Source organism: Procambarus clarkii, chromosome 41 (assembly GCF_040958095.1).
Source record: "Procambarus clarkii isolate CNS0578487 chromosome 41, FALCON_Pclarkii_2.0, whole genome shotgun sequence".
NCBI lineage: Eukaryota > Metazoa > Arthropoda > Malacostraca > Decapoda > Cambaridae > Procambarus > Procambarus clarkii.
The window spans coordinates 18,576,148-18,599,663 of record NC_091190.1 but is presented as its reverse complement, the minus strand read 5'-3'; the positions used below and the strand labels follow the sequence as shown (position 1 = coordinate 18,599,663).

Sequence of the window (23,516 nt, the reverse complement as noted above, 5' to 3'; positions counted from 1 at the left end):
GAATAAAGTAGTGCTACAATCAAATTTTACAAGTAATCCTCCTACACCGGTGAGAGGGGGGGGGGGGGGGGAGAAAGTTTACTGATGTACACGGGAATGGACAGCATGCTGGACTTTTGATCCTGTGTTCGATCCCAGGCGCCGGCGAGAAACAACGGGCAGAGTTTCTTCCACCCTATGCCCCTGTTACCTAGCAGTAAAATAGGTACCTGGGTGTTAGTCAGCTGTTGGAGGGCTGGTCGAGGGCCGGGCCGCAGGGACACTAGAAGTCCCGAAATCATCTCAAGATAACCTCAAGATAAGATGGAGGTTCATATACCCCCCTCCCCCCTCCTGCACCGTTCCAATGTCATGTCATTATGATATTGACAACAATTTACATTTCTTTCTGTAAAGTCTTTCTTTGCTAATATTAAATATTAAGGCCTATACTGCTATATTTACTGAGATAAAGGGACCTCAAATATCAAACATATCATCGTGTTTTCTCAACAAATTACAAAGGAAAATGAGTTGTAAAAAAATATAATAATAATTATAATGAGCTAAATAATAAATGGATACTCAAAATAATATTATATCTATATTCCTCATATTCTTAGAGACTACTATGCATGGAACGTATATGGGAATATGTATGCTACTTATATAGGCATATGTATGGTACTTAAATTGGCACATGAATGGTACTTTTAATGGAATATGTATTGTAATTATAAGGACATATGTATGATACGTATAAGGACATATATTTTGTACTTATATGGGCAGAGGTATGGTACTTACTTGGGCATATGTATGTTACTTATAAAAGCTTTTGTATGGTACCTCTATGGGCATATGTATGTTACTTATTTGGGCATGTGTATGGCACGTATGTGGGCATTTGTTTGGTACTTATATGGGTATGTGTATGGCACGTATATGGGCATGTGTTAGGTACTTATATGGGCATGTGTATGGGACGTATATGGGCATGTGTTTGGTACTTATATGGGCATGTGTATGGGACGTATATGGGCATGTTTATAGTAAGTGTATAAATGAATATGTACGTATATAAATGAATACGAATATAAATGAATATTAGTGAAGTTACTGTCCCTGGCGTTTAACTGTGTTATAATTTTTTATGTCATGTAACTGGATCAAGGGGTGGACCCCAAATCCACTTTGAACTTTCCGAACCACTTATCAGTTACCGTACAATCCAGTTCCAAAATAAGTATCTTATTTTTTTTCGGGGGGTATATATAACGTTTATATTAAAATATATAAAGTAAATATATAAAGTAAGAATTAACAGTAACAATTCCAAGTCCGAGGACTAGATTTAACTTAAAAGGTACACCCGTAGTAAGTATGAGACCTTAGCCTATAGTGACATGGAAACTAATTCTGCAGAAACCTAAAGGTTAACTGGTACTAGAATTAAGGCCGAATGCAAATGTGTAGTAATTATATAACACTAGGATATAACAGGCAGGACACAAAGAGTAACTAATAAGTGAGAGACCACATAACACATAATGTACCCGACCAAGAGGCCGGAAAGACCTAATGAATAAGGAGAAGGGGGTGACTACAAGTAGGGCTTATTAGCACTTAGACTGGGCAAAGTATTAGCTGCAGACAGCGGGACACTTGGGGACCGGCGCTGCACCCCCCTTCCCACATGCAGTGGGGAGACAATCGGGACAACTGTGCAAAGCATGACGGGTGTACAAAAGCAGCCGCTTGCAAAGGGGGGGAGGGTGGGGTTTTGCGAGGGCAGCGGCGAGGGCAGGCGGAGTGAGGGCAGAGCCCCATTGTGCGCCCGTATTTATACGGCCCCAAACTGCCCGCGCAACGCCGCGGGACGCGCTGCGCAATTGTTTCTTTCTCCCCCGCCAGAAACATCCCCGCTTGCGATCAAGCAGTGACCATTTATTTTACGTAAATTCGTTAACACTTTCGCGCTCTCGGCTCTCAAAAAAAAAAACAATACCCCAGATGCTTTCGGCACTTCGCGCGCCTACGCGGTAAGACCGAAAAAGTGTACACTCTTTTTACTGTCCTGACAATAATTGAAGGCGCTCGTATTTAAATTTGGTATCACTGTGTTTGCAATGAAATTGTCTATAAGAGCATACCTATAAAATGCCGCCCAAGCATAAGGACTGTCAACACCAAATAAAAAACTATTCAGATCACTCGCCAAGAGCGCCAAACAGCAACAAAATGTTTCCACTCTCTTAATGGTTGCGAAGCCTACAGTTGTCCTACATCGCTAATTGTGGTATCATTGGAATCGCAATAAAATTCTCTACACGGACATATGCATATAAATATAGATTTAATGTCGTAGCCCACCCAAAACAATTTGGGAAGTGGCCGAAGTGTTACCCGCGGCAGCATATCGGCGAAACTCGCTTTGAAAAGTGTATATTCAATTCACTGTCCTGACATTATTTGTCGGTGTATGTATTTCATTTTTGTACCAATGTGCTCGCAATAGAATGTTCTATAAGGACATAAGTATTAAAGGTCACATAAGGATGCGTTCGACCGGCAACATATATAAAAACTACGTCGATTACACTCGTCGTGTCAATAATACAATTGTTTTACCATGATGATTCACTGCCACACCGTTTTCTTTTATAAGCTGTTCGGCTATTAGAGAAAACGTAAATTTCATGGCAAACATTTGTATACTATTCCCAAGTTGATCGGATATTAAATGGATTTTATACAAATATTTTTTCGATGGACTACAGGCGTCGTCTGTTATGCGGTGACGCATAAAAAACGGTGACGACTCATGGATAATCCTAAGCGCGAAAGTGTTAATAAACACAAATGTTTTACACGTCTTAAGAAAGATAGAAATATAAGCTTTATTTTAAATACATTACATTAGACATATTTAAAGCTCAAGTGAAGATATATATGTTTTTATAGTGGCGTTCAGTAGCTTTTCGGTCATGGAGTGCAGACGCCTATGCACTTGCCAATATGTTGTGTAATTAACAAAGATACGCTAATAAAGCCTAAAATATTACATGCCTCCAGAAAGACAGAGCTATAATCGTTATTGTGAGTGCATCAAAGGAAATATATCATGTTGGAGACCAATGATATAGCAATTTTAATTTAAGTTTCGAATCCCGCCCGGTCGAGAGAGATGGGGCGACTCGACTCGCCCCATCTATTGGAGATTCTGTCCACTAAAGACCCAAAGCTACTCAAACCTTCCTAGCATTACGTAAGCAATGAAGTAATATGGTATATTTACTCACTATAATGTGGATGCTGGATGCAGAAAATGAGAAAACATAATTTTACTCTGAAAAAATATCATTTCATAACAAAATATGATGTAAATATGTAATATCAAAGGAAGTCGATGGTCCAAGCAACAATATCGTGGAGCGACTTATCCAAGATATATTGCTCTCTGGAAAGTGCTTGCTGGCATATCAACCTTCTGTACACAGTGATCCAGTCGTCGAACTTCTCTGCTCAAATTATCGCAAATTTAATTTATGATGTTAACAAGTAGAATGCGTATTTTTAATCAAATCTAACGATATTAACAAGTAGAATGCGTATTTTTAATCAAATACAATACAATACAATACAATTTTATTTAGGTAAGGTACATACATACAATAAATATTTTACAAGGATTGTTTGACTTATAGGTATAGCTAGTACATACAATGCCTAAAGCCACTATTACGCAAAGCGTTTCGGGCATGATAAACTTAAATGACAAGCTTAATACTAATTGAGCATAATGAGTAGAATGAAAACAAGAAATGAAATCTAACATAACTAGCCAGAAAACGTTAAAGATTATTTAAAAATACATGGAAGTTAAATCAACTCCATAGAACAATATTTTTGTTATAGATACTAATCGTTATTTGTTGGTATGCGTTCGCTACTTAAACTATCATGTACTGTATTTATGTAAAATCTCCCTGTTTCTTCGGACATGGAACATGGAACCTTACACGCTCTCTGATTTACTGTTTAATAGAGATTCACAAATAAGCTTATGATTGTATACGTTATCAAAAAGGCAGTGACAAAGTCAATTTTGCATTTTAATCACAGAGATTAGATCTTAGTGAGATAGGAAAGATATTCATATTTTAAAGAAGGATTTTTGAACCATCGCTCTCCCTATCGATAGAAACTAACTTTTTTTTTTTGTTATTATTAACAAGCTTAGGTATACACAGTAATGTGCTGCTACCCTATTCTATATGAAAGATTGCACAGTGTATATCAAAAACTAGCTATAAGTTCATTAAATATTCCCATCTCACAGGATGGTTAGTTATACATGGAATCAGGGAATAAAATACCAGTCTCAATAAAAAAAAATCAACTGTGACTAACAAGAACACCACTTACGGGCTATTCATGCCCGTGCTACCTTTTGGGTGGCTTAATCCTCATCAATCAATCACAAGAAACAAGGGATACATCTCCCGTCACGCAGGGTCCAGTCGCACCTCCACAGATCTCCAGTATCATCTATTGATACTGTTAATGGTTCAAGAGGACTACCACTTACGGGCCTACCTCAAGGTAACAATCAGGTGAGAACATAAAATATAAGGCTGATCTATTAGCTTCCGTTAGCAAAATCCGGGTACAGCGTAAGAATATCTTCCAATATTCCTAAGTGTATGAAGTAATTACAGAGTTCAAAGTACCTTATACCATTTGGTCTGAAGTCACTTATAACAGGGCAATCACAGATATAGTGTTGGTGAGTATGTCCCAGCTCTTGTTCACATACTTTACAATTGGAATATTCACCATTGGGGGCTATTCATTACCTGCAGCCACCTGCGATACATATCGATATCCTAGCCTAATTGTGGCAATTACAATGTCACACTGTCATTGTGACACTAGTGGAAGTTTTATGCTGTCCGTTCAATGGTCACTGCTTGATCGCAAGCGGGGATGTTTCTGGCGGGGGAGAAAGAAACAATTGCGCAGCGCGTCCCGCGGCGTTGCGCGGGCAGTTTGGGGCCGTATAAATACGGGCGCACAATGGGGCTCTGCCCTCACTCCGCCTGCCCTCGCCGCTGCCCTCGCAAAACCCCACCCTCCCCCCCCTTTGCAAGCGGCTGCTTTTGTACACCCGTCATGCTTTGCACAGTTGTCCCGATTGTCTCCCCACTGCATGTGGGAAGGGGGGTGCAGCGCCGGTCCCCAAGTGTCCCGCTGTCCGCAGCTAATACTTTGCCCAGTCTAGGTGCTAGTAAGCCCTACTTGTAGTCACCCCCTTCTCCTTATTCATTAGGTCTTTCCGGCCTCTTGGTCGGGTACATTATGTGTTATGTGGTCTCTCACTTATTAGTTACTCTTTGTGTCCTGCCTGTTATATCCTAGTGTTATATAATTACTACACATTTGCATTCGGCCTTAATTCTAGTACCAGTTAACCTTTAGGTTTCTGCAGAATTAGTTTCCATGTCACTATAGGCTAAGGTCTCATACTACGGGTGTACCTTTTAAGTTAAATCTAGTCCTCGGACTTGGAATTGTTACTGTTAATTCTTACTTTATATATTTACTTTATATATTTTAATATAAACGTTATATATACCCCCCGAAAAAAAATAAGATACTAGGCCCAAAACGCTATGCGTACTAGTGGCTTTAGGTATTATATGTACTAGCTCTATAAATCCAACATTATGTTTGTAAAACAACTATGTATGTACTTTCCTGAATAAAATTGACTTTACTTTACTACTTTACAAATAGAGAAGTCTCCCAAATCAGGAGATATTTAGAAAAATAGTACAACATACCAGACAACAACCACAACACATAACCTCTCCCATAAAACTCTATTACAAATCCACTATGAGCTCAATGGGAGAATTTAGCCATTTCGTGTAACAATTGTTATAATATCTCATATTTTTAATTATCATAGCAGTCGAAAAACTCATATTTTAAATATACAAGAGATGAAACAGAAAGTCATAAGTTAGATCGGTGTGCGTCCAGCTCACCCAGCACAGGAAATACCTTCCTGTTGCGGGGAATGGCAACACTCGTTTTATGAATAAAATACAAACTAAAAAATGCGTCCTTTGGCAAAATAACTTCTATATTTTGTACCTGATAGAAATTTCCATTTAACTGAAAATTTTAGTCTAATAAGAGGGTGGGCATCGTATCATCGATATTATATAAATAAATAAATACAAATAAATAAATAAATATATTTGTGTCTAGGCAACCCCCAATTATAACGTCACAAGCTAGGTAGCCAGCCCATGTTTCTGTAACACCCGTTACATCCTGCAGTATTCAATTATCACTATATTAATACTTTTAAATACTTAACATTTCACTTTTTAGGTAGATTAAAGTTGAAGCAGAATGTCATAAGCAAGGATGGTGTGCTGAATAAAGATTATTTATTAAGTGGATGGAGCCTTTAGCTGATCCCTTCCTATGATTGGCTGTTGTGTGAATGTCAACAAAGAATATAAGCAAAAAAAAGCGGAGCTTGGAACCTCCTACCCGAGCACAACAACCCACCTTATGGGTTGCTGTTTGGCTATTTATAGTGCGTTGGAAAAAAACTAGATGGCGTTAGTTGTATTTTGCAGGGTAATTTGTTATAGGTGTAATTTGATCTCAACAGATGGCGTAAGCTGTATCTTATGGCCACTGTTGACCAGCCAGTTGATAGTGTTCTTATCTGCCGACAGATGGCATCAGCTGTGTTATTATTAATTCCGAATTCCCTTTTAAACACTGATCTACAAATCCCTTGGCTTATGATAAGGTTTTATACCATTTATGATAAGTATTAGATAACTAAGTTCTGCAATTACTTTTATTTATCAACTGTTCAGGATATCATCATATAATGTCTGGTTAGGACGTACTGCTCTCGATTGATGAAGATTAAGCCACCCAAGAGGTGGCACGGGCATGAATAGCCCGTAAATACTGCTCTCGTAATATTATTCAGGGAGTGGGGGGGGCGAACTATCAAGTGAAAGCGCCAAGCCATTACGACTCTATAGCACTCGGAAAGGGTCAGGATACGGATTTGGGATGTAACGGGAGAAAGGAATGGTGCCCAACCTCTTGGGCGGTCGGGGATTGAACGCGGACCTGTAGTAAACAACAGGTTGGAAACTAAGGAAATAAAGCTGCCGAAAAAACATTAAAGTCCACTTCAAGTTCAAGTATGTTTATTGAGACAATAAAAAAATACATATCAAAGGGATAGAGTAGCTTAGGCTATTTCTACTCCCCCCCCCCTCCGGAAATATATATTTGTCTGCATCTCAGTTAAATGCATTAATTAAAAAATGGCAACAGTTGCCAAAATCACATAATACGAAATGTAAACCCAGGTAAGGGCGGTTTATATCAAGGTACAAGCCTTGATATAAAGTATGATGTTATTACAGAGTGTATTGGTGTATTGCTGTGCCCAAGAGAAAATTCACACCACCATGGGAGGATTGTAATGTAGATGCACGCCGATTGTATACCCTTATTTTGTACCGGCAGATATCACGTGCCATGCCTTGCCCCTATTCAGGTGACCTGGACAGGGGGGTGGCCCCCACGTTGCCTGGGGCACGGTACACTCCAGCAGATGGCGGCGTCGAAGCGTCGTCGGGAACGTCGTATATTTAATGATATCCCGTTCTTTGCCTTCCTAAGACAATGTAAATTAAGATTTTTACACACTTTATATGGAAGGTTTCTTATTTTGTACTCATCTATCATTAGGTTAGGGGCCCTTACCTCCAACCGCTATTCCTTCCACTGCGCTCTGCCCGCTTGGCGCTCAACGCCGGCTTCTTCTGTTCCCTTTATTCGCAGCCACGACAAGCCGGAACCCCCCCCCCCTCCTCACCCTACTGCGGCGAGGAAGAGAACGCGAGCCGGATATTCCTCTGATCACCATTACAACGCACGCAGCGGTGCCGGGATGCAGCCGCCCAGGGCCTACGTTAATACTATTATCTTCCCTTTATTTGCTGGGCTATATGGTAGTATTAATATTATTCCGTATCGTTACTGTCATTCCAGTATTATTTTATTAAAATATAAATTGTTATTATGGTTTGGCGTTACTTTCTTAATTTCTTCCATTCTGCGGCACTTGCCGTCATCTGTTATTTACGATATTACATTGTATTCTTCATTGTACGATTATTTACGACATTGTATTCTTATTATTATCCTTATTACAGTTACTGAATGGCAGCTCCCTGCCGTCGATTTCACTTTGCTCCTGTTCTAAAGATGTTGCCGAAGTTCACGGCGTACTAGCTGCGGCTCGCAGACGCTCATTGACAACACAAGACTACACTCAGCGGCCACTTAAGGCAGACTCCTTGGCTTCTATCCAGCCCAATCACCCGTCTGGAGGCAGAGATGGGATAAAGACCAAGGGTAATGTTCCCCGCTCACATTCAACATCCGATTAGGACACAAGCATGTTATAGATTTGGCTTTAAGAATTGGTTCTTATTCCATTTTATTGTTTATGTATATGTTGCTTAGTTGTTATCCCCTTTCTTGGTATATGTATTATTTATATTCAAGATTTATAGTGTTTCGTCTTACCCTGTTATAGTTGCTTTGTGCTTCCTTGCTGTTCTCCTACCGGTTTTCTCCCACCTTTGCTCTTAGCAAAGGTACTTCCCCCTTCCGTTTGCTGGAAGATTCTTAGATTTGTTAGCCCCCTTCATTGCTACAGTATAATTATTCGGATGCTCTTTATTCATCCAGGATTGTTAATTAAGGTTTCTCTTAATTCCTGCTGCCGGGCTCCCTCCCCCGTTTTTTCGTCTCCGTATTGATTCAGCTAGGGTTTCCCTCTCGTCTGTGCTCTTGCCTGTCACGATAACACTGCACGCCGCTTCTGCCCACCCTTACTGCCTTATATCTTTCAGCCCGGGGGAGGTGAGCTACGCGACAAAAAATCGACGCACGCTCCGACTGGACCAGGTATCGCTTACATGGTCAGGAATCAACACTCTTCGGATCCTACAAGCACAGATCCTACAAGCGCTCCTGTCACCAGGCGAGATTTCTCCAGGATCCTACGCGCTGCCCTCTCGGCGCTAGGCTTGACTTCAGATGACTACGCTCCGCACCCAGCTGTCTCGGGACGGGCTCGCCACATCGGAAATAATGGCAAACGGCAGGCGGAAGAGTAGTGCTCACATCCTACGTCAGACGGGACGTTGTTGCTCTGCTACATTGAGTGCCTCACGCGGCCAGCTGGCACTCGCCCTTCGGAGGGGGGGGGGGGGGGTCCGGCCGCTGGCCTGCGGTGGGGGTGCAGCGCCGGTCCCCAAGTGTCCCGCTGTCCGCAGCTAATACTTTGCCCAGTCTAGGTGCTAGTAAGCCCTACTTGTAGTCACCCCCTTCTCCTTATTCATTAGGTCTTTCCGGCCTCTTGGTCGGGTACATTATGTGTTATGTGGTCTCTCACTTATTAGTTACTCTTTGTGTCCTGCCTGTTATATCCTAGTGTTATATAATTACTACACATTTGCATTCGGCCTTAATTCTAGTACCAGTTAACCTTTAGGTTTCTGCAGAATTAGTTTCCATGTCACTATAGGCTAAGGTCTCATACTACGGGTGTACCTTTTAAGTTAAATCTAGTCCTCGGACTTGGAATTGTTACTGTTAATTCTTACTTTATATATTTACTTTATATATTTTAATATAAACGTTATATATACCCCCCGAAAAAAATAAGATACTAGGCCCAAAACGCTATGCGTACTAGTGGCTTTAGGTATTATATGTACTAGCTCTATAAATCCAACATTATGTTTGTAAAACAACTATGTATGTACTTTCCTGAATAAAATTGACTTTACTTTACTACTTTACAAATAGAGAAGTCTCCCAAATCAGGAGATATTTAGAAAAATAGTACAACATACCAGACAACAACCACAACACATAACCTCTCCCATAAAACTCTATTACAAATCCACTATGAGCTCAATGGGAGAATTTAGCCATTTCGTGTAACAATTGTTATAATATCTCATATTTTTAATTATCATAGCAGTCGAAAAACTCATATTTTAAATATACAAGAGATGAAACAGAAAGTCATAAGTTAGATCGGTGTGCGTCCAGCTCACCCAGCACAGGAAATACCTTCCTGTTGCGGGGAATGGCAACACTCGTTTTATGAATAAAATACAAACTAAAAAATGCGTCCTTTGGCAAAATAACTTCTATATTTTGTACCTGATAGAAATTTCCATTTAACTGAAAATTTTAGTCTAATAAGAGGGTGGGCATCGTATCATCGATATTATATAAATAAATAAATACAAATAAATAAATAAATATATTTGTGTCTAGGCAACCCCCAATTATAACGTCACAAGCTAGGTAGCCAGCCCATGTTTCTGTAACACCCGTTACATCCTGCAGTATTCAATTATCACTATATTAATACTTTTAAATACTTAACATTTCACTTTTTAGGTAGATTAAAGTTGAAGCAGAATGTCATAAGCAAGGATGGTGTGCTGAATAAAGATTATTTATTAAGTGGATGGAGCCTTTAGCTGATCCCTTCCTATGATTGGCTGTTGTGTGAATGTCAACAAAGAATATAAGCAAAAAAAAGCGGAGCTTGGAACCTCCTACCCGAGCACAACAACCCACCTTATGGGTTGCTGTTTGGCTATTTATAGTGCGTTGGAAAAAAACTAGATGGCGTTAGTTGTATTTTGCAGGGTAATTTGTTATAGGTGTAATTTGATCTCAACAGATGGCGTAAGCTGTATCTTATGGCCACTGTTGACCAGCCAGTTGATAGTGTTCTTATCTGCCGACAGATGGCATCAGCTGTGTTATTATTAATTCCGAATTCCCTTTTAAACACTGATCTACAAATCCCTTGGCTTATGATAAGGTTTTATACCATTTATGATAAGTATTAGATAACTAAGTTCTGCAATTACTTTTATTTATCAACTGTTCAGGATATCATCATATAATGTCTGGTTAGGACGTACTGCTCTCGATTGATGAAGATTAAGCCACCCAAGAGGTGGCACGGGCATGAATAGCCCGTAAATACTGCTCTCGTAATATTATTCAGGGAGTGGGGGGGGGGGGGCGAACTATCAAGTGAAAGCGCCAAGCCATTACGACTCTATAGCACTCGGAAAGGGTCAGGATACGGATTTGGGATGTAACGGGAGAAAGGAATGGTGCCCAACCTCTTGGGCGGTCGGGGATTGAACGCGGACCTGTAGTAAACAACAGGTTGGAAACTAAGGAAATAAAGCTGCCGAAAAAACATTAAAGTCCACTTCAAGTTCAAGTATGTTTATTGAGACAATAAAAAAATACATATCAAAGGGATAGAGTAGCTTAGGCTATTTCTACTCCCCCCCCCCCCCCTCCGGAAATATATATTTGTCTGCATCTCAGTTAAATGCATTAATTAAAAAATGGCAACAGTTGCCAAAATCACATAATACGAAATGTAAACCCAGGTAAGGGCGGTTTATATCAAGGTACAAGCCTTGATATAAAGTATGATGTTATTACAGAGTGTATTGGTGTATTGCTGTGCCCAAGAGAAAATTCACACCACCATGGGAGGATTGTAATGTAGATGCACGCCGATTGTATACCCTTATTTTGTACCGGCAGATATCACGTGCCATGCCTTGCCCCTATTCAGGTGACCTGGACAGGGGGGTGGCCCCCACGTTGCCTGGGGCACGGTACACTCCAGCAGATGGCGGCGTCGAAGCGTCGTCGGGAACGTCGTATATTTAATGATATCCCGTTCTTTGCCTTCCTAAGACAATGTAAATTAAGATTTTTACACACTTTATATGGAAGGTTTCTTATTTTGTACTCATCTATCATTAGGTTAGGGGCCCTTACCTCCAACCGCTATTCCTTCCACTGCGCTCTGCCCGCTTGGCGCTCAACGCCGGCTTCTTCTGTTCCCTTTATTCGCAGCCACGACAAGCCGGAACCCCCCCCCCCCTCCTCACCCTACTGCGGCGAGGAAGAGAACGCGAGCCGGATATTCCTCTGATCACCATTACAACGCACGCAGCGGTGCCGGGATGCAGCCGCCCAGGGCCTACGTTAATACTATTATCTTCCCTTTATTTGCTGGGCTATATGGTAGTATTAATATTATTCCGTATCGTTACTGTCATTCCAGTATTATTTTATTAAAATATAAATTGTTATTATGGTTTGGCGTTGCTTTCTTAATTTCTTCCATTCTGCGGCACTTGCCGTCATCTGTTATTTACGATATTACATTGTATTCTTCATTGTACGATTATTTACGACATTGTATTCTTATTATTATCCTTATTACAGTTACTGAATGGCAGCTCCCTGCCTTCGATTTCACTTTGCTCCTGTTCTAAAGATGTTGCCGAAGTTCACGGCGTACTAGTTGCGGCTCGCAGACGCTCATTGACAACACAAGACTACACTCAGCGGCCACTTAAGGCAGACTCCTTGGCTTCTATCCAGCCCAATCACCCGTCTGGAGGCAGAGATGGGATAAAGACCAAGGGTAATGTTCCCCGCTCACATTCAACATCCGATTAGGACACAAGCATGTTATAGATTTGGCTTTAAGAATTGGTTCTTATTCCATTTTATTGTTTATGTATATGTTGCTTAGTTGTTATCCCCTTTCTTGGTATATGTATTGTTTATATTCAAGATTTATAGTGTTTCGTCTTACCCTGTTATAGTTGCTTTGTGCTTCCTTGCTGTTCTCCTACCGGTTTTCTCCCACCTTTGCTCTTAGCAAAGGTACTTCCCCCTTCCGTTTGCTGGAAGATTCTTAGATTTGTTAGCCCCCTTCATTGCTACAGTATAATTATTCGGATGCTCTTTATTCATCCAGGATTGTTAATTAAGGTTTCTCTTAATTCCTGCTGCCGGGCTCCCTCCCCCGTTTTTTCGTCTCCGTATTGATTCAGCTAGGGTTTCCCTCTCGTCTGTGCTCTTGCCTGTCACGATAACACTGCACGCCGCTTCTGCCCACCCTTACTGCCTTATATCTTTCAGCCCGGGGGAGGTGAGCTACGCGACAAAAAATCGACGCACGCTCCGACTGGACCAGGTATCGCTTACATGGTCAGGAATCAACACTCTTCGGATCCTACAAGCACAGATCCTACAAGCGCTCCTGTCACCAGGCGAGATTTCTCCAGGATCCTACGCGCTGCCCTCTCGGCGCTAGGCTTGACTTCAGATGACTACGCTCCGCACCCAGCTGTCTCGGGACGGGCTCGCCACATCGGAAATAATGGCAAACGGCAGGCGGAAGAGTAGTGCTCACATCCTACGTCAGACGGGACGTTGTTGCTCTGCTACATTGAGTGCCTCACGCGGCCAGCTGGCACTCGCCCTTCGGGGGGGGGGGGGGGGGTCCGGCCGCTGGCCTGCGGTGGGGGTGCAGCGCCGGTCCCCAAGTGTCCCGCTGTCCGCAGCTAATACTTTGCCCAGTCTAGGTGCTAGTAAGCCCTACTTGTAGTCACACCCCCTTCTCCTTATCCATTAGGTCTTTTACGGCCTCTTGGCCGGGTACATTACGTGTTATGTGGTCTCTCACTTATTAGTTATTCTTTGTGTCCTGCCTGTTATATCCTAGTGTTATATAATTACTACACATTTGCACTCGGCCTTAATTCTAGTACCAGTTAACCTTTAGGTTTCTGCAGAATTAGTTTCCATGTCACTATAGGCTAAGGTCTCATACTTACTACGGGTGTACCTTTTAAGTTAAATCTAGTCCTTGGAATTGTTACTGTTAATTCTTACTTTATATATTTACTTTATATATTTACTTTATATATTTTAATATAAACGTTATATATTTACATGTTCAATATTAAGTTTTATATAATATCAACTTTGTTAAGTCTATAATATAAACCGTGTTTAATATAAACTTTATATAATTACTTACTTTATGTGAACTTTATATATTTACATGTTCTGCAGAATTTAGTCTTCAATAAACTTTAACGCCCCATACTGCCAGTATCTTTCTCCCCCTGGTCAGAAAATGGTCACTGCTTGCATCACAAGCGGGGATGTTTCTGGCGGGGGAGAAAGAAACAATTGCGCAGCGCGTCCCGCGGCGTTGCGCGGGCAGTTTGGGGCCGTATAAATACGGGCGCACAATGGGGCTCCGCCTCACTCTGCCTGCCCTCGCCGCTGCCCTCGCAAAACCTCACCCTCCCCCCCTTTGCAAGCGGCTGCTTTTGTACCCCCGTCATGCTTTGCACAGTTGTCCCGATTGTCTCCCCACTGCATGTGGGAAGGGGGGTGCAGTGCCGGTCCCCAAGTGTCCCGCTGTCCGCAGCTAATACTTTGCCCAGTCTAGGTGCTAGTAAGCCCTACTTGTAGTCACACCCCCTTCTCCTTATCCATTAGGTCTTTTACGGCCTCTTGGCCGGGTACATTACGTGTTATGTGGTCTCTCACTTATTAGTTATTCTTTGTGTCCTGCCTGTTATATCCTAGTGTTATATAATTACTACACATTTGCACTCGGCCTTAATTCTAGTACCAGTTAACCTTTAGGTTTCTGCAGAATTAGTTTCCATGTCACTATAGGCTAAGGTCTCATACTTACTACGGGTGTACCTTTTAAGTTAAATCTAGTCCTTGGAATTGTTACTGTTAATTCTTACTTTATATATTTACTTTATATATTTTAATATAAACGTTATATAGTCCTTAAATTATATATTTTGAAACTCTATATATTTACATGTTCAATATTAAGTTTAATAATATCAACTTTGTTATAAGCCTATAATATAAACCGTGTTTAATATAAACTTTATATAATTACTTACTTTATATTTGAACTTTACACATTTACATGTTCTGCAGAATTTAATCTTCAATAAACTTTAACGCCCCATACTGCCAGTATCTTTCTCCCCCTGGTCAGAAAATGGTCACTGCTTGATCGCAAGCGGGGATTTTTCTGGCGGGGGAGAAAGAAACAATTGCGCAGCGCGTTGCGCGGGCAGTTTGGGGCCTGTATAAATACGGGCGCACACTGGGGCTCTGCCTCACTCCGCCTGCCCTCGCCGCTGCCTTCGCAAAATCCTACGCGCTGCCCTCTCGGCGCTAGGCTTGACTTCAGATGACTACGCTCCGCACCCAGCTGTCTCGGGACGGGCTCGCCACATCGGAAATAATGGCAAACGGCAGGCGGAAGAGTAGTGCTCACATCCTACGTCAGACGGGACGTTGTTGCTCTGCTACATTGAGTGCCTCACGCGGCCAGCTGGCACTCGCCCTTCGGGGGGGGGGGGGTCCGGCCGCTGGCCTGCGGTGGGGGTGCAGCGCCGGTCCCCAAGTGTCCCGCTGTCCGCAGCTAATACTTTGCCCAGTCTAGGTGCTAGTAAGCCCTACTTGTAGTCACACCCCCTTCTCCTTATCCATTAGGTCTTTTACGGCCTCTTGGCCGGGTACATTACGTGTTATGTGGTCTCTCACTTATTAGTTATTCTTTGTGTCCTGCCTGTTATATCCTAGTGTTATATAATTACTACACATTTGCACTCGGCCTTAATTCTAGTACCAGTTAACCTTTAGGTTTCTGCAGAATTAGTTTCCATGTCACTATAGGCTAAGGTCTCATACTTACTACGGGTGTACCTTTTAAGTTAAATCTAGTCCTTGGAATTGTTACTGTTAATTCTTACTTTATATATTTACTTTATATATTTACTTTATATATTTTAATATAAACGTTATATATTTACATGTTCAATATTAAGTTTTATATAATATCAACTTTGTTAAGTCTATAATATAAACCGTGTTTAATATAAACTTTATATAATTACTTACTTTATGTGAACTTTATATATTTACATGTTCTGCAGAATTTAGTCTTCAATAAACTTTAACGCCCCATACTGCCAGTATCTTTCTCCCCCTGGTCAGAAAATGGTCACTGCTTGCATCACAAGCGGGGATGTTTCTGGCGGGGGAGAAAGAAACAATTGCGCAGCGCGTCCCGCGGCGTTGCGCGGGCAGTTTGGGGCCGTATAAATACGGGCGCACAATGGGGCTCCGCCTCACTCTGCCTGCCCTCGCCGCTGCCCTCGCAAAACCTCACCCTCCCCCCCTTTGCAAGCGGCTGCTTTTGTACCCCCGTCATGCTTTGCACAGTTGTCCCGATTGTCTCCCCACTGCATGTGGGAAGGGGGGTGCAGTGCCGGTCCCCAAGTGTCCCGCTGTCCGCAGCTAATACTTTGCCCAGTCTAGGTGCTAGTAAGCCCTACTTGTAGTCACACCCCCTTCTCCTTATCCATTAGGTCTTTTACGGCCTCTTGGCCGGGTACATTACGTGTTATGTGGTCTCTCACTTATTAGTTATTCTTTGTGTCCTGCCTGTTATATCCTAGTGTTATATAATTACTACACATTTGCACTCGGCCTTAATTCTAGTACCAGTTAACCTTTAGGTTTCTGCAGAATTAGTTTCCATGTCACTATAGGCTAAGGTCTCATACTTACTACGGGTGTACCTTTTAAGTTAAATCTAGTCCTTGGAATTGTTACTGTTAATTCTTACTTTATATATTTACTTTATATATTTTAATATAAACGTTATATATTTACATGTTCAATATTAAGTTTTATATAATATCAACTTTGTTAAGTCTATAATATAAACCGTGTTTAATATAAACTTTATATAATTACTTACTTTATGTGAACTTTATATATTTACATGTTCTGCAGAATTTAGTCTTCAATAAACTTTAACGCCCCATACTGCCAGTATCTTTCTCCCCCTGGTCAGAAATAATGTTGTTTATAATGGAAGTTACAACTACAACCTTTTGAAGATCAATGCTAATTTTATCTAGATAATGTAATAAACGAAAGTTTTCTATGTCAACAGAAAGGCAGAAATATAAGCTACACTTTAAATACTTGTCATAAATATAACTGAAGTGAAAGCGAAGATATATGCATTTGATACTGTACAGTTTCTTGATGGCTTGCTCTAAGAGTGTGAAGCCCTTCACACCAGCCTTTAAACTGTGTAATTTATTTCCATATATGCTAATTAACCTTAAAATCTATATGTCAGAAGGAAGGAAGATGTAGACGTTAATGTGACAACATTTCAAGAAATATCTCTCTCTTTAAAGTTAAATAATACAATCCTATCGCCGGTGTCCGGACACATGAAAGCAATTAGGTATCAGTGGCCAGCCAGGTGGAAATCACAGGCTGTACAATACTGATAAATTATGTAATTCACAGAGATACGTTGATAAATATTAATGTTTTATATTTTATTAAAAATACAGATATATACTTTGTTTCATACGTTAAATGTAACAATATTTCAGTATATATTATATAAGCATAGTATATATAATTCAGTATATACAATATATAATAAGAGTGTCAGACCACGGAGGAAGAATTGAAACAGGAATTTCCTTTAGTACTTTCTTATATTAATACATCTTCAGAGCGAACCATTCCTTCTGAAGATGTATTAATATACGAAAGTACTTAGAGCATTGTATTGTGGTTTTAATATTGAACAATTATACATATACGAAACAGACAAATCTGGTGTCCGAAATAGTAAAAATATTAGTGTGCGATGTGATCAATGTAAGAGGGATATTGGGTGTGCCTCGTATCCCCTACAACAACAAAAAGTTCGAGAGCGATGAGGCTGCCACCTACTAGCTTCAGGATGTCGTCGAATCTAAATCAACAATATACTACCGCCGCTACTTTCTCGGAAACGTAAGTACCTGCCGCTTTACTTCTCTCACCCTGCCTAGCCTGGCCTGGCCTGACCTGACCAGACCTGACCTGGCCTAGCCTAGCCTTACCTAGCCTAGTCTGACCTGGCCTAGTCTGACCTGACCTGGCCTAGCCTTACCCAACACTAATCACCACACGTGACAGCCCAAACGAATCGCAAATAAGTACACGTAACAAGTCATATGCCCGGACACTCTTTCACCTTGGGGACTGAGTGGTAACTATTGTATAGAAGAGCCGGCTCCCTGAGAGTGGTAAGAGGGCGTGATAAGAGGCTAACGTGTGGTCTTGAAGGAAGTCGATAAAGCAGACAATTTTCAAAAGGAAGGGCAGCATAACGAGCAGACAGGAATGGACAGACAGTCGGTTATCCCATAATGTGTAATACGCCCCGCACAGCATGGGTGGAGTGGGGGGGAGGGGGGGGGTTGTAGCAGGGCACAGTATGGTGATGGTGCGGGTGAAGTACACACCCACTGAATTCCTGCCATCAATAATTGTTTTCATAACCATTAGAACAATGGCATCCCTCCAGCCACCATCCTTCCACTGACCCCCTCCTCTGGTCCTCCACCTCAGACAATAACCCCCCACACCCCCTCTCCCTTCCAGACATCAGCATGTCAAAATCAGTACCATAATGTGTTTAAACTATTTAAACTAAGTCATTGTGTATCTCAAGGTATCTTAATTCATTTGAAAGTGTACATGTGCATTCGTTCATATACTCGCCTAATTGTGCTTGCTGGGGTTGAGCTCTGGCTCTTTAGTTCCACCTCTCAACCGTCAATCAACAGGTGTACAGGTTTCTGAGCCTATTGGGCTCTATCATATCTACACTTGAACCTGTGTATGGAGTCAGCCTCCACCACATCACTTACTAATGCATTCCATTAGATATAATCATATATGATTACACATAATCATAATCATTCCATACACATAATCATATATGTGTACGTCAACGTATACATACATGCGTATATATACCTCATATTAAAATACTGATAAACGAATGACCATGAACAAATTAATTTATAATTGTAGCATTATATATAATTTTAATAGACTAATGACGTGTTTATACATTTGAATGGTCCAGACAGGTGGCCAGCCTTGGACATATACACTTCTGGTAGGCACAATGACCTCATGTTAGACCCTTGATAGATTAAGTGAGAGAGAGAGAGAGAGCTGGGGCAGGGAGGTGCGTGCCCCAGGGAGATAATCCATGCCCATGCCCCGCCTCGAGGTCAGTTCTCAAGTCACACCAAGAATAACAATCGAGCAAGTTGTCCTGACCAGGATGTGGCATATTAGGGAGGGTTGAGGAATAGGAAGCCTGTCTGATAGGGCTCTTGGCAAGCAGCTCTCCCTCAGTCTACCTATCTATATGGAAGAAATGTATCTAGGCCCTCCTCCCCCCTGCCTATTCTCTCTTCCCCCACCTTTCTTCCTTCATTTCCTCCCTCCTTCCCTCCCCCTCACTGGTGAGAGAGTAGGAGTGTGAGAGTGGTTAGAGAACTCGTAGTTCTCACGCTCGTGAAATTGTCTGCGACCCTGGAGGAGTAGAGTGGAGGGGGGGTGAAAGTAGGTGACGATGGAGGAGTAGAGGGGAGCATTATATGCAGTGAACGTAGGTGTCTATGGAAGAGTACATCATAGAGGAGGGTGAAAGGAAGGTGACGATGGAGGAGGAGAAGGGAGGGGGTGTGAAGGTAGGTGATGATGGAGGAGTAGAGGGGAGGAGGGGGGCAAAGGTAGGTGTCTATGGAAGAGTACATCATAGAGGGGGGTGAAGGTAGGTGGCAATGGAGTAGAGCAAAAGGGGTGGGGGTTGAAAGTAATCCTGAGTTTAATTTTTTAGTTTTATATAGTGACACCTCGGCTTACGAATGAATATTTATGAACTTTTCGGGTTACGAGCCTAATTTCTTCGAAAAATTTGAATCGGGTTACAAACTTTGCCTTGGGAAATGAGTTTGTTGATATGCGTATGGGCTGACCTAGCGCGTGGTGGCATGGTGATCGCACCTCAGTTTACCAGTGTCTCCTGCCTAGTAACTATCGCGCCTGAATTCTTTATAAAGCATTACATTTGTTTTGGGATTTTTGGCTATTTGAACATAAAATTTGTTATTATATATCTTGCCATGAGTCCCAAGAAAGCCAGTGGTAAGGTTCAAGCCAAGAAAACACATGTGAGAATGACCATAGAGGAAAAACAAGAGAGCATTCATAAACGTCAAAACGGTGCACAGGTTGTTGAACTAGCTAGGCAGTACAACAAATCTATGTCAACAATATGCACTATACTTGCTAAGAAAAAGGACATTATGAGCGTTAAAGTGGCAAAAGGCATATCAACAATCCCGAAACAAAGAACACAAACACTTGAGGATGTTGAAAAGTTTTTATTAATTTGGATACACAACAAAGAGTTAGCAGGTGATAGCATTTCAGAGGCCATCATTTGTGAGAAACCAAGGCATTTGCATGAAGACCTTTTAAAGAAAACCCCTGGAATGAGGGGGGGGGGGGGGGGAAAGATGAATCAAGTTTGAAAATGTGAAAAGTTTGTGTGACAATAGAGCCTCGTGGAAAACTTTTGCTGTGGTCATTACCTGGTGGAATGCACCCAGGATGGAGTATCAGGGCTATACATCTTTTAAATCATAAAAGTAATAAACATTTCCCATCAACCTTACGAACAATATTAACCTATTTTCATGTATTTCCCCCATGTGCATTTTAACAAAGTTGCTAAATTGCCTTTATCATTCTGTAAAATTTCAATTACAGTACTGTATGTATAATTTTGTTAGTATAAATGGACTGAATATTCTGAAATCACTATTAATTTTACAATTTCAGATTCAAAGGTGGTCTGGACACCCAATTTGGTCAGACAGGTGAAGAGAGCATTTAGGATAGTTCGAAGAGATGAAGATGGTCGCAATTGTGTTTGAAGAGGCAAACGCCCCCCTTTGCTCCTGACATTATGTTCAACCATTGACCTCTGCACACCTAACACAAGGTAGGTTGAAAACTCCTCCTTCATGTCATTGGTACATTAGCCAGAAACTCAGGGCTCATGTAGGAATATCCCTAAAAAAAAAAAAAGTGGCCCCAACAATGCATCCTCCAAGTCTGGAGGATGAGCAGGAGCATTGTCGAGAAGCAGGACCTTGAGTGTCAAACTTTTCTCTTGCTGATATTTTTTGATGGCAGGGCAAACCACTCCACATCACAGTTTTTCTGCACGTTATAAATTTAAAATTTTTAAATTTTGCCCCGAGGGGCGAGTTTATTGGGCAGCGCCACTCATCTTGTGAGTGAACATACCGCCATAGCAGAATGTACAACACTCCCCAATAGGAAGAAAACCCGCTGGGTTGTTCATCCTGTCACTTGTACCCAGACACAGCTGGGACTTGCTTAACTGTCTCAAGTGAACAGCTCCTCAAACAAGAAGATTAACATTTATCAACCCTTAAAAGCTTACGTTATCTTGTGGGTGCAAAATGGGGAAATCTTTTAAGAACAGTATCAATATTTGACAAATAGTGTTTTCCTAACTCAAACAATGTGGGGTTTATTATTCTACAGTTATTCCTAATGTCTCTCAGGTGTTCACATTCACGTAGATAGTGGTCAAGGCGGTGTCCATCACTCTCACCACAGATTCTGCAACTTCGCTGATCAACTGTTGTTTCCATTCCAAATCTCCATGGATATTTGTATCCAAGACGGATTCTCGCTATTACTGATTCTCTCCCTCGTCGTCCTCCTCTTCGGCCATAATGATTGGGATTGCCAGCTGCAACCATGTTGTACCATCGTACAGATTCACTGGTTTGTGCTTCTATCCTCCTTTCCTCAGTTACCTTGTCACGGTGATGTTGCCTGATAATACCTCTAATTTGTAGTTGAGTCTTGGGTATGAAGTATTCAATATGGTTTCCTTCAGCGCCTTCAGCAGCCAGCACATCTGCTCGTTCATTTCCACATATTCCAACATGGGAGGGGATCCACAGAAACTTGATGACTCTTCCCTGATTGGTAAGTACTCTCACCGCTCTCTTGATTTCAGCGACTATTGCAAGATTTTCTGCCTGATTTTTACTTAGGCTTTGCAGTGCTGCTTTTGAATCGGTGCAAATCACTGCACCATTAGTGTTCCGTTCAAGAAACCTTAACACCATAACAATGGCAGTTAGCTCTGCTTGCGTTGAAGAGGCATAGTTCTCAATACGTGCTTTTTCTTCATTTCTGCGTTGGAAGGTATTATCCTTGATTACCGTGTATGCTGCACCAGCCCTGCCATTGATAGGATTAGATGACCCGTCAGTGTAGATTTGATCTAGTTCATCTCCGGCTTCTTTATAAATTTCCTCGAGATACTCGTGCCTCATTTCTTGTGGTATCGACCTTGGGTAGGGAGGGCACAAAGGCTATTTTTCACGCGCGTGGAGCCCCAGGCTTCAGGTACCGCGAGGTGGCCAACCTACCTCACGGCTCTCCCCTCAGCAGGCCTCGATATTGAAACATTAACAATTGCTGCCTTAATTTCTGGCCAATCCACACGTCTAGGGCCTACCACAGTTGGTAGGATGGGCGGTGCACACTTAGTGCCGCTGTAGCTGACCTACTTGGCGCACTGAAGACTAGACCTTAGGCCTAGGCCTATGTCAAACAGGAGGATGGATACATCCTGCCTGCTCCTCCTCTAGCTTGAGGGCAACTGTGCACGTTATATATTTTTTAAAACTCTTGGATTTTCGGAATGATACACGAGCAAGGGTTTAATTTTCAAATTGCCACACAGCACAAGAGTTAGCCTATCCTGACACAAGTTAGCCCAAGTTAGCTTGTGTCCGGGCAGTGACGTCTCCTCTTGGATAATGTATGTCCTCTTCGGCAATTTTTTCCAGAATAGCTGTGTCTCCTCACAATTAAACACTTGTTGTGGAATGTATCCATCAATACAGCACAGTGTATCTACAAAATTTTAATTTTTTACTTATATATAGTGTCACCTCGGCTTACGAATGAATATTTATGAACTTTTCGGGTTACGAGCCTAATTTCTTCGAAAAATTTGAATCGGGTTACAAACTTTGCCTCAGGAAATGAGTTTGTTGATATGCGTATGGGCTGACCTAGCGCGTGGTGGCATGGTGATCGCACCTCAGTGTACCAGTGTCTCCTGCCTAGTAACTATCGCGCCTGAATTCTTTATAAAGCATTACATTTGTTTTGGGATTTTTGGCTATTTGAACATAAAATTTGTTATTATATATCTTGCCATGAGTCCCAAGAAAGCCAGTGGTAAGGTTCAAGCCAAGAAAACACATGTGAGAATGACCATAGAGGAAAAACAAGAGAGCATTCATAAACGTCAAAACGGTGCACAGGTTGTTGAACTAGCTAGGCAGTACAACAAATCTATGTCAACAATATGCACTATACTTGCTAAGAAAAAGGACATTATGAGCGTTAAAGTGGCAAAAGGCATATCAACAATCCCGAAACAAAGAACACAAACACTTGAGGATGTTGAAAAGTTTTTATTAATTTGGATACACAACAAAGAGTTAGCAGGTGATAGCATTTCAGAGGCCATCATTTGTGAGAAACCAAGGCATTTG

At 41.6% G+C, this 23,516-nt stretch overlaps 1 protein-coding gene across 7 annotated transcripts in view; it reads left to right on the top strand.

Moving 5' to 3' along the window:
* Window positions 1-4,580: 4,580 nt before the first annotated feature.
* LOC138373292 (uncharacterized) overlaps window positions 4,581-23,516 on the top strand; it is a 294,206-nt gene continuing 275,270 nt past the window's right edge. For 2 of the 7 annotated variants that reach the window (XR_011231125.1, XR_011231124.1), the window contains exons 1-2: window positions 17,586-17,844; window positions 20,740-20,902. The gene's annotated coding sequence lies outside the window, so the exon portion shown is untranslated. Of the gene's footprint in view, window positions 4,596-17,534; window positions 17,845-20,739; window positions 20,903-23,516 lie in introns of those variants that run through there. The other 5 variants (XR_011231121.1, XM_069339430.1, XM_069339429.1 and 2 more) reach the window with 5 other exon arrangements.